The 12,810-nt window shown below is 43.9% G+C and overlaps 1 protein-coding gene across 8 annotated transcripts in view; it reads left to right on the forward strand.

The window, feature by feature from the left end:
• Nucleotides 1-12,810, forward strand: part of si:ch211-161c3.5 (uncharacterized protein C3orf18) — an 86,666-nt gene that overhangs the window by 20,988 nt on the left and 52,868 nt on the right. For 2 of the 8 annotated variants that reach the window (XM_048547498.2, XM_048547493.2), the window contains one exon: nucleotides 8,488-8,565. The exons of 1 other annotated variant lie outside the window; for it this stretch is intronic. The gene's annotated coding sequence lies outside the window, so the exon portion shown is untranslated. Of the gene's footprint in view, nucleotides 1-3,803; nucleotides 3,902-8,487; nucleotides 8,566-10,502; nucleotides 10,574-12,810 lie in introns of all 8 variants that reach the window. 5 more of the 8 variants (XM_059649743.1, XM_048547495.2, XM_059649742.1 and 2 more) reach the window with 5 other exon arrangements.

Here is a 12,810-nt window from a genome sequence, read left to right on the forward strand (position 1 = left end):
AACATACTGGTACAATTTTTAAAAATACTCATTTTCCAGGATGAGGGCTTCTGTGGCTAGGCTGACATTTATTGCCCATTTCTAATTGCCTACCGGGCAGTTAAGAGTCAACCACATTGCTGTGGGCCTGGAGTCACTTGTAGGCCAGACCAGGCAAGAATGACAATTTTAACCCCTGAAGGGCAATAGTGAACTAGTTGGGTTTTTCCAATAATCAACAATGGATTTGTGGTCATCATTAGACTCTTCATTGCAGATTTTTTTATCTACCATGGCAGGATTTGAACCTGGGCACAAACCAGCCCAGCTCGACCCTTCCCCCCACTGCATCCCAAAACCAGCCCAGCCTGTCTCCGCTTCCCTAACCTGTTCTTCCTCTCGCCTATCCCTTCCTCCCACCTCAAGCCGCACCTCCATTTCCTACCTACCACCTCATCCCGCCTCCTTGACCTGTCCATCTTCCCTGGACTGACCTATCCCCTCCCTACCTCCCCATCTATACTCTCCTCTCTACCTATCTTCTTTTCTCTCCATCTTCGGTCCGCCTCCCCCCTCTCCCTATTTATTCCAGTTCCCTCTCCCCATCCCCCTCTCTGATGAAGGGTCTAGGCCTGAAACGTCAGCTTTTGTGCTCTTGAGATGCTGCTTGACCTGCTGTGTTCATCCAGCTCCCCACTTTGTTATCACAAATCTGTGTGTTTGGATTAACAGTCCAGTGATAATACCACTAGGCCATCGCCTCCCAAATCATCTTGCTAAAATCAAAATGGACATTCAGTCTGTTCATTTCCAAGTATTGTCTTTTTTTGATGATTTTTCCATCTGGGCAGACCTAGCTTCTTTCTCAGTGCTAGCCATTACACATCCTGTGATAACACGGTGTGAAGATGGATGAACACAGTGGGCCAAGCAGCATCAGAGGAGCAAGAAAGCTTGATGTTTCCGGTCAGGACCATCCTTCAGAAACATTCTGTGATGCTTTGTTTATTGACATGTGGGATGTGGGCAATCACTGGCTGGGTCAGTATTGCTCATCCCTACTTCTTTTGAGAAGGTGGTGGTTGAATGTCTTGAACCACTGCAGTCCATTTGGTGTAGGTAGACCCACAATGCTGTTAGAGAGGGAATCCGAGGACTTTGACTCATTGATACTGAAGGAATGGTAGTATTTTTCCAAGTCAGAATGATGAGTGGCTTAGAGGGGAACTTGCAGGAGGTGGTGTTCCACTATATCTGCTGCCTTTGTCTTTCTAGGTGGAATTATTTGGGTGTTTGGAACATGCTGTCTAAGGAGCTTTGGTGAATCTTGCAGATGGTATGCACTGTTGCTACTGAGTGTCCGTGGTTGAGGGAATGGATGCTTGTGGATGTGGTGCCAATGAATTGGGCTGCTTTGTCCAAGATGCTATCAAGCAGGCATAGGTTTAAGTGACAGGGGAAAGATATGAAAGGGGCCTCAGGGGTACCTTTTCACACAGAGGGTTGTGCGTGTATGGAATGAACTGCCAGAGGAAGTGGTGGAGTTTGGTACAGTTACAACATTTAAAAGGCATCTGGATGTGTATATGACTAGGAAAGGCTTAGAGGGATATGGACCAAATGCTGGCAAATGGAACAAGGTAAGTTTAGGATATCTGGTTGGTATGGATGTGTTGCACTGAAGGGTCTGTTTCTGTGCTGAATATCCCTGTGACTCTGAGTGCTGTTGGAGCTGCACCATCAAGGCCATTGGGGAATATTCCACCACACTCCTGCCTTGCACCTTGTAGATGGTGGACAGGCTTTTGGGGGTTTGGGAAGTGACTTACTTGCTGTGCGAAACGTAGTTACTCGAGATACTTACTGCAGAGAAATGCAACTTCTTTCAGAGTAAGATCATACACAGAACCACCACCATCAAAAGTGAAACCAAAACAGAAAATGCTAGAAAAGCTCAGCAGGTCTGGAAGCATCACTGAAGAGAAATCAGAGTTAACATTTTGGGCCTGGTGACCCTTCCATAGAAGTGAAGATGGAAATTAGTGAGGCCTCTTCTGGAATGCTGTGCCCAGTTCTGGTTGCCCAGTTATAGGAAGGATAACATCAAGCTGGAGAGGGTTCAGAAGAAATTTGCCAGAATGTTGCTGGATATGGAAGATTTGATTTATAAAGAAAGGCTGTGGAGCGGCTGGGACTTTTTCACGGGAGCAAGGGAGGCTGAGAGTCGATCTTACAGAATTTTATGAAATAATGAGGAATATGGATTTAAATGTAGTTTTCTTTTCCCTAGAATGAAATTGCAGTTCTAGGAGCACATCTTGTAAGGTGAGAGGAGAGGGATTTAAAAAACACAAGAGGAGCAAATTTTGGTAGTTTGCGTCTGAAATGAACTTCCTGAAGGAATGGTGAATGCAGGTACAATTGCAACATTTAAAAGACATTTTGATAATGACATGAATAGGAAAGGTTTGGAGGGATATGGTCCAGGAGCAGGCAGTTGGGGCTAGTTTTGTTTGGGATTATGTTCGGCATGTACTGGTTGGACCGAAAGGTCTGTTTCTGTGCTGTATGACTCTATGGTCAGTGCTGTTTGCGGAATCTTGCTGTGTTCAAATTTCTGGCTCCATTCTACAACATAACAGAACGACAGTCGATCCGAACAATTTGCTGTCAGTTATTAACAGGAGCTCAGTAGAAATACCTTGTTTCCCACCAAGAGCAGATGTACGTCACCACTTGAGGGCACTGTTGGGAAAGTTTTGTGCCACAGAATGAATGAGATTGTCAACCCAATTTGAACCTCAGGTTTTAATCTTGCAATGTAGCAGATTGACACAGCAGCCAGCAATGTCCCGGATTATCCCTGAGGGCCTGCACATCTGTGCATCCAGGGAGGTGCTGGGGGGCAGTACCGCAAATCATTACCACTGCTGCTGCTTCGGTTGCACTTTTGCCCCTTGACTTACATGGTACATTGGTAGCTGGTGACCATAACGCTGAGCAGTGCAACTTTGACATGGCTTCTCCACATCTCAGCTACGCATGGCAGATTCCCAGTCCCTAGCGAAGTTCTCAAGCTCCAGCCAGCTGAAAGGGTACCTATGCGTGGTGATGGATTTTGGTAAAGTTGTCAAATTGGCTGACGTTGATGTTTTGGAAGACTTGGTGACTTTTTAATACCATAACGTCCTGATGAATTTAAAAAAGCAGATCGAAAGTTAAGTCCAAAAAGGTGCAGTCCTGTGTGACTTTTACCCTAAGAACAAATTCAGAAATGACATGGGTCACACTGGCATCTTAACTCCACTACCCCCACCAACACCCCAGCTTCACTGCAGGCACCTCTTCTAGGAACTGATCTGGTTCATGAATTGCACCTTTTATATTTATAGAACATAACCGTTGAGACGTAGCTCCTACTTCAGCTGTTTTGGCACATCACAGTTAAAAATTGGTGGCAACCGAAAACAGTAACAGATATGCCTAGTATCATTTGGTTTTAAAGAGACCGTTTAACAATGCAGCTAAATTATAACCACAACTTCCCACCCGGCCGTCCAGCCCTCCTGCCCAAACAGCTTCTTTCTCCGTAGTTTCTATTTATGCAGAGGCACATCCATTTTTGGCAATTGTTAAGATTTCAGTTTCGCATCAACCATGTTCTGTCGCATTTCTAGCGTCCTGCAGTAAAAGGCAAGAACTTGCATTTATGTAGTGCCTTTTACCACCTCAGGGTATCTTCATAGCCAGTCTAGTTACAGTTTTAACAAGTAGACACTAGGACTTCCCAGCGTTGTGAAACCATCCTTTTCTTTCATGTACAGGCATTGCCCATGTTGCAAGCAGGTTTTGTTTGAGTCAATTTACAAGTCGAATTGAACACAGTCGGAGCACAACACAGGACTATGTAAGGGAGCTGTTTGTAAGTACAGGAAATGTTCATATGTCATACCTTTAAAATCATACCCATGTTTGAGATCGTGTTAATAAGCATGAGTGTTTGTAAATCAGAGACCGCCTGTATCCAAATTTCTTTTGCCCAGAAATGGGAGGTGGTGGTGATGCCATGTGTAAGTCACTGGAATAGTAATCCAGAACTACAGACCAATGCTATGGGGATATATGTTTGATCCTACCGTGACAGATGGTGAATTTGAATACTATAAAAAATCTGGAATTAAAAAGCTACCTGATGGTGACCACATAAGCCATTGTTGTAACATTCATCTGGTTCATTAATGTCCTTTAGGGAAAGAAATCTACCATCCTCACCTGGTCAGGCATACATTGTGGTTGACTCTTAACTGCCCCCTGAGCAATAAATATTGGTCTAGACAGCTAGACCCATCTTGTTCATCTTTGCAATCCAATTCAAGACTTTATTTGTCATTAAAGATGTTACTAATTCATTTGGCATAACATAAATGATGGTGCACTGACAATGTTACTGAGCTAGTTTTTTTAAAAATACATTCGTGGTATGTTGGCATCACTGGCCAGACCAGCGTTTTTTTGTCCACATGACAGCGAAAAGTCAAGTGCATTACCGTGGGTTTGGAGTCACATGTAGGCCAGACCAGTTTAAGGATGGCAGATTTCCTTCTTTAACAGACATTAGCGCACCAGTGTTTCTTGACACCAGTTGACAGAAGCTACAATTAGACTAACATTTTATTCTAGGTTTAAATTCGCACTCTACCATGATATCCTGAAATCATTAACCTGGGGTTCTGTCTTACAAGTCTATTGATATTACTGTTTTGTTCCCACCACTTCATAAGAGAATGCTGTGGGAGCAGATGTTCAACTCTTACCATGGCAACTGGTGGAATTAAAATGCAATGATTAAAAATGGAATATGAAGGAAGTGTCAGTGATGGTGATTATGAGAACTTCTGCACACTGTTGCAAAAACCATCTGATTTATTAATGTTCATTAGGGAAGATGCACTGTCCTTACCTGGTCTTTCAGACGGGGAGAAAATGTAATGCTTGGAAATGGTCATCCTGGAGCTCCAAGCTAAAACAGACATGACAATTTGGACCTATATGTGTTATTTGGAAATTTTCTCCTCTGGACTGGGCAATAGGTGTCTCCAAGTTGACAGCAATGTCATTGATTCTTAAATGCCCTCTGAAAATGCCCTAACAATCCATTGAGCTTGAGGGCAATTAAGGATGCGAAACAAGTGCTGGCCTTACCAGTGATAACCACGTCCCATGAAAGAATAACAAAACTACCATTTGAAATGAGCTGTACCAGCAAGCTATCTGCCAACAAAACTGCTCTGAGACTGTCAATGGACTCATCATGATTAATTATTAATTTTGAATACTGACTAAACTTTGGAAGTATTGACCTAAAAAATGAATACATTTATTGCCAATTGTATTATCTAAAGAACAATGGAAATGTTTGCAAAGCTTACCTTGTACGGATGGTACTAAGTTTTAAAAGTGTAAATCAAAGGAATGCTTCTAAAATCACCAAGGGACTGAAATTGACCTTGGATGAGGCATATCTTTCTGAGATAGACTTAACCAGTGACATTGTGTATAATAGGCGAGAACAAAATGCCGCGAACATCTAGAGACTGAGAAAGGGGGCCAAATAGAAAGGTGAAGTAGCTTTTGGCTGGAATAACTAAAGGCTTGTTGGTGTAGGGAATGATCTGGGCTTTATCGAACTGGTTCAGCTGAGCACTTGTGTCTGCTTGCTGTATTTCTACATAAACAATCCACCTCTTACAAAGTATTATTATTAAACATCTAAAACATTGTCAATCATGTTAACTCGAGATCAAATTGCTTGTGGCTGAGATAGTGTGAAGGATGAAAGTGCCTATATAGCACTGAAGAAAAGTCATACTGGACTCAAAAACTCTTGTTTCCTTTTCCACAGACAGTCATACGTCATAGAAATAGTCCCTTCCGCCCAACTTGTCCATGCTGACCTGGTCTCCTAAACTGAATTAGTCTCATTTGCCTGCGTTTGGCCTCTCTCCCTTTAAACCTTCCCTATACATGTGACTATCCGAGTGTCTTTTAAATGTTGTAATTGTACTTGTTTCTACCAGTGTCTTTGGCAGCTCATTCTATCCTTTGCGAAAAGGTTGCCCCTCAGGTCTTTATGAAATCTTTTCCCTCTCACTTTTTACCAATGCTCTCGAGTTTTGGATTCCCCTACCTTGGAGAAAAGACCTTACCTTATCTATGCCTGTCATGATTTTATAAATCTTTGTAAGATCACCTTTCAGTCTCCGATGCTCCAAGGGAAGAAGTCCCAGCCTCTCCAGCCTCAAATGCTCCAGTCTCGGTAACGTCCTTGTAAATCTTTTTTGCATCCTTTCCAGTTTAGTATCTTTCCTATAGCAGGATGACCAGAATTGTATGTGGTACTCCAAATGTGGCCTTAACAATGCCTTGAACAGCCATAATATCGTGCCCAACTCTTGCACTCAATCTTCTGAGTGATGAAATCAAGTGTACCAAACACCTTCTTCAACACCCTGTCAATCTGCCAGATGCTGCCAGACCAGCTGAATTTCTCCAGCACTTTCTGTGACTGTGCCTGCATGGGGCTAAATCTGAAAAAAAAAGGAGATTCTTCATCTCCTGTACCCACGTGTTAATTTTTATCTATCCCTCCCTGAAAATCTGCCTAAGTGGAAACTGGTGATGGTAACTGCTGCTTCAGTTTTATCGTGACTTCAGTTGATAATTGCTTTAGCTGCCATGACACAATGGGATGGCAATAATATGAAGCTCTGGTGTTACTTCCAAGTGTAGGGGGAGGCAGTTAACTGGAATGGCTGGCTTGTGATGTAGAGCAGGTTCACTTCCCAAACCAGCTAAGGTCACTGTGAAGCCCCTGCCTTCTCAACTTCACCCCATGCCTGAGGTGTGGTGGTCTCAGGTTAAACTTGTCTCCAGTTGCATCTCTTTGTCTCTCTCTGTCTAATGAGGAAGAAACCCAGTAGTCCTCTGAGAGTATGGCTGCTTCTACTTCCAAGGATCACTTTCAGCATTCTTGAATTAAGAATGGAACTTTCAACCAAGTAGCATTGTTAAAACCTGTTTGCAATGACCACAATTGAAGTTGGCTATGTGAGGATCTCTTCCATGCCTTGCATTTAGAAAATCATTCAACTCTAATCCTAAATCCTAACCCTAATTTTAACTCTATCGCAGGGTCAGCCCAGCTGAAAATTGACCTTGAACAAAAACAAAGTTAGCGGAAAAGTTCAGCAGGTCTGGCAGCATCTGTGGAGGAGAAAACAGAGTTAATGGTTCGGGTCCGGTGACCCTTCCTCAGTTCTGTTAACTCTGCTTTCTCTTCCACAGATGCTGCCAGACCTGCTGAGCTTTTCCGGTAACGTTGTTTTTGTTCCTGATTTACAACATCCGCAGTTCTTCTGGTTTTATTTAGTATTTAACTCACTGCCGCATCTCTTCCAGGCATACCCACCTTGAAGAAGTTCTGCTCCTCTCTCTGACGGGATTTCCGTTCCAATCTCTCTTCTTGCCCACCGACTTTAATCTCACTGTCACTCCTGGTGTTTGACCAGGTATTTGCTAAAACTCGCTTCTACAGCCATATCCCATTCCTCAGTGACTGCCTCCGGCTCAGACTCTCCCCAGTGGATTCCACTGAAGTTTCATCCCTCATGTTTTGAATCCTCCCAGGATCACAGATACCTCCATGATGCTCAGCGTTCCACAGACAGCTGCTCTCGCTGCATTCTGAGATGCACACTCAGTGCCATGTGGTGTCACATGTTCACTCTCAACCTTTCTCTCCAACAACATTGCAACGCACTGGCTCAGGGCTGCACCACTCCACAGTTCCACTTCATCCTCCGGCTCATTCATCGTGCTAATGAGAAACTTTTTCTTTTCCTTTCAGGCATCAAGGCCCACAAGATGCACCAAGTCAAAAATACCCATGGCCCTCTGGAACCTACGTCTCCTTCCCTTCCCTCTGACTCTATCTCCTCCCCTAACCCCCCCACCTCCTGTCGGGTATTCACCATCCCTCCTAACCTTCCGCTCTCCGACGCTGAACGCTCTGTACACAGCAAAGGCCTCAGCTTTATCCCTCTCCGTCCCCACCTTAACGAATTTCAGGCACGACATGACGCCAAACCATTCTTCCACCATCTTCACCTCCATGCTCCCTTTTATGGACAAGAATCATCTGCCCGTCCCACAGACTCCTTTGCCCAATTCCAACACTCTCCCTCCAGCTGGACCCCTCCCTCCGGCCTTTAACCTGCACTCGATCTTTTCACTGAGAACTGTCGACATGACATCAGTCGCCTCAATTTCACTGCCCCTCTCAACAAGTTCTGAGGAAAGGTCACCGGACTTGAAACGTTAACTCTGTTTTTTCCTCCACGGATGCTGCCAGACTTGCTGAGCTTTTCCAGAAACTTTGTTTTTGTTCCTGATTTACAGCATCCACAGTTCTTCTGGTGAAAATTAACCTTACTCCTTGTCTCATTCTAGGACATTAACCACTCTCAGGCTGCCTGATTCATGCCAGATGTCTCCTATAATCAGTGTCACCGAGGAAGTCACTGAGAAGTATGTTTATCTTCTTTGATTTTACACAAATTTGATTTTATTGTATCCACCTTTATATATTTTTAAGCTTCAAGTGCAGTTTCCCGTGCTGCAGCTGCATTCACCGTTCTTCACAGCCTCACCGAGAGCAGAACTTATCCTGCAGAGTCACCCTGACAATGGTAGACATCAGTGGATTTCAGAGAATGTATCATTAGACAGGAATCAGATTCACATTTCCTGGGGTAACTATCCAGGTATATCAGCACTGTCCAAAATCTCTAATTCCAAAGCTGAGCCAGAGAGTCTTTTGGATGGTCCTGGGAAGAGGTAAATTTCCTATTGGAAGTTCAAACTTCCCTTGCATTTCCTACTGAGTTATTGTGATTTGGGCGTGACTGTGATGCCTCATATGTTGACCGGAGCATTGAGACTCACTTGTTGTGATCACACATGGGTGTTGGCTGCTCTGTTCTCATCGTAGCCCCAATGAAGAAAGCTGAAGAGAAACACACATTTTCACAAAGGGAAGAAAATAAAGGGTTAGTACAAGTCAAAAAAGGTTTGTTTTCCCCATGCTGCCTGACACTGTTTTCCTGTTAGGCACAATCTGTTTCATTTATAAACAAGCTTTTGTTTCAGCTGCTATGCATCCTAGTGACCTTGTCTCTCTTTCCACAGTCTCACTCTGCCTAGTTAATGACTCTCACTAACACTCATAGTTGCCGTGTCGTCTCACATCATGTTTTGGGCCAATGATCTTATGGTCAAAAACTTGGGAAACCTGGCATTATGGTTGAAACTTGGACTTCACAACAAAAGGGGGTTAAAGTGGCACAAAGAGATAGAGAAAGATCTTGATTTTAACCCTTCCTGGTCTAAGCCAATTTTGCGGCTCACAGTTTGGAAAGTCTATCGGATTTTCCACACTTGGCTGCTTCTCCAGAAAAGGCTATCAGCAAATCGGGTGCATATTGCAACAAGAGATAATGGGAACTGCAGATGCTGGAGAATCCAAGATAACACAGTGTGGGGCTGGATGAACACAGAAGGCCAAGCAGCATCTTAGAAGCACAAAAGCTGACGTTTCAGGCCTAGAGGAGGCCCAAAACATCAGCTTTTGTGCTCCTAAGATGCTGCTCGGCCTTCTGTGTTCATCCAGCTCCACCCTTTGGCATATTGCAACAATGCTGATTTCAACACATAGTTTATTTTGTGTTTTATCTTCCTGCAGGTAATGCTATACGCCATTAAAGCTTGCATTTGTAGTATTGTCACTGCATCATTGGGACATGCCTTCATGCTATAAAGCTCTCAGTCTCCATGTTACTGAGCCCTGTCCTCTTGCAGCATGACAGGCTGAGGAAAATCTGCTAAAGTGCATCTGAATTGCTAGGCTTGAGCCCAGATACACAAGTGCCTATCAGTGTCATAGAGTCATAGAATCATAGGGTTGTACAGGATGAAAACAGACCCTTCAGTCTAACTCGTCCATGCCAACCAGATATCCTAAGTTTATCTACTCCCATTTGCCAGCATTTGGCCCAAACCCCTCTAAGCCCTTCCTACTCATTTACTTCAAGAGGCTTTTTACATGCTGTAATTGTACCAGCCTCCACCACTTCCTCTGGCAACTTGTTCCATACATGCACTATTCTCTGCGTGAAAAAATTGTCCCTTAGGTCCCTTTTAAATCTTTCCCCTCTCACCTTAAACCTATGCCCACTAGTTTTGGACTCTCCTACTGTGGGGAAAATACTTTGGTTATTTACCCTATCTATCCATGCCTGTCATGATTTTATAAACTTCTATAAGGTCACCCCTCAGCCTCTGATGCTCCAGGGAAAATAGCCCAGCCTTTTCAGCCTCTCCCTATAGCTCAAACCCTCCAGCCCTGGCAATGTCCTTATAAATCTTTCTGAACCCTTTCAAGTTTAACAACATCTTTCCTATTGCAGGGAGACCGGAATTGAATGCAGTATTCCATAAGTGCCCTAACCAATTTGTTGCGTACATATGAAGATACCAGGTGTGGTAATACATAAATTCTTCAGTAGTACATGACCCACAGCTCATTTGTATGATATGGGATCTGGCACAAGTGTCACATCTTGATGAATGAAGATCACCAGCTATCCTGCTGCTGCACCTCAATACAATAGAAGAATTAAGAGCAGAAGGAGACCATTTGGCCCTGTGAAACTGCTCCTCCTTTCAGCGAGATCACAGCTGCTCTGTTTGTGCTTCAAATGCCACGTTTCTATCAACCCTTGATCATTTTTGATTCTGTCATCAAAGAAGAATCTATTTATCTCTGACTTTAAAATATTCAATAATTCCCATCTCCACAGTCTTCTGGACCAGGGAGTTCCAAAGTCTCTTGACCTTGGAAAAATAAATCATCACGTCTCAGTCCTAATACTCCTGAAGTCATAAATAAAAGTGCTCCATAGTTCTGGATGCACCCCATCACCTTGGCAGTATTGCACAGGAATGTTTATATATGTCTCAATAAAAAAATCTGGAATTATGAGTTTAATAACAACTGTGAATCCATTGCCGACTGTTGGAAAATCCCATCTAGTCCTTTAGGGAAGGAAACTGCTGTCCTTTCCAGGCCTGGCCTCCGTGTGAATACAGACCCACAGCAATGTGGTTGATTCCTAACTGCCCTGTAGGCAATTAGGGATTGGCAATAAAGGCTGGCCTTGTCAGCGACACCAACATCCCATGAATTAATATTTTTTAAAAAATCAAGTCACCCCTCCCTCTTCTAAATACAGTGGAAACAAGCCCAGTCTGTCCAATCTTTCTTCTTAAGTCAGCTTGCTCATCATCGAGTAAACCTTCTGTGAAATGGCTTCCTTAACTGAAGCCTTTAGTTGTAAGTCTCAGGGCCCTTCACCAGAGCTAGCTAGGAGGTGGTGTGTAGTGGTAATGTCACTGGGCTAGAGGCACAGACAAATGCTCTGGGATCATGGGTTCAAATCCCATGCTGGCGAAATTTAAATTCAATTTGTAATCTGGAATTAAAGCCTGGTGTCGGTAATGGGGGCCATTAGGCTATCATTGATTGATGTGAACACTGCCCTGTAGGGATAGAAGTCTGCCCTATATGTGACTCCAAAGGACATTGTGGTGGACTCTTAACATCTTCCAAAATGGTCTGAAAAGCCATGGGCAGAGAATATTGGTTTTGCCGATGACACCCAATATTCCACAAAGGAACAAACAAAAGTGGAAAGCTACAGAATATGAAGGTAGCACAATGGCTCAGTGGTTAACACTGCTGCCTCATAGTGCCAGGGACCTGGCTTCAATTCCACCCTCAGGTGACTGTCTTTGTGGAGTTTGCACATTCTCCCCGTGGCTGTGTGACTTTCTTCTGAGTGCTCTGGCTTCCTTCGGATGTTCAGGTTAGGTGGATTGGCCATGCTAATTGCCCTGTAGGGATGTGTAGGTTGGGTGGATTAGCCATGGGAAATGTAGGGCTATGGAGATAGAGTATGGGGGTTGGTTCTGGGTGGAATGCTCTTTGGAGGGTTGTTGTGGACTCGGTGGGCCAAATGGCCTGCTTCCATGATGTAGGAAATCTGAGACTGAGGGCACATAAAGAGTGGTCATACCAGTTCCCAAATGCCTGGTCAATGAGGCAGGTTTGTAAGGACCGTCTTAAGGGAGGTGGGGAGGTAAATCTAGAGTTTAGAGCAGTTGAATAAGACAGCAGCAATTATGGGCTGGGCTGCAATGGAGACCACCGGAAAATGGCAAGTAATCGAAATGAAGGAGTTTAGGGGTCACAAAGGAATGTGACTTGAGCGCCATGAAGGTGCCCTCCCCCAATGATTGCCCATCCCCTACGTGGCATTTTAAAGTTAGCAGCCTGGAAGAAGGGAGTAAATTGGATAATAAAAAGCTTATTCTTTTAAATAATTGGGTGATTTTGGGGAAGCTAATTCTGCTTCGTATATTTTACAGAATTAACAATGTTTTGCTGTTTCTGTGTGGGCTGCTGTAGTGCTGCTAGTGGTGGGGGGAGGTGATGTTAGGTGAACAACACAGAGCTATGAGTTGCTAGTCTGTATTTCTGGTTTTCCATGTCCGATCTGACTGAACCAGAGCGAGCATTTTAAAGGCTGCTTAAGATACACAGGCCTCGAAGATTAATAAGGTCCATCAGATATAATTACAGTTCTGAAGAGAAGAAAATCCTTTCATTTTTAACAAGACACAAAAGCACTCACTGCAGCTGAGGTCTGTTTTCCC

The sequence above is a fragment of the Stegostoma tigrinum genome, chromosome 11 (assembly GCF_030684315.1).
Source record: "Stegostoma tigrinum isolate sSteTig4 chromosome 11, sSteTig4.hap1, whole genome shotgun sequence".
NCBI lineage: Eukaryota > Metazoa > Chordata > Chondrichthyes > Orectolobiformes > Stegostomatidae > Stegostoma > Stegostoma tigrinum.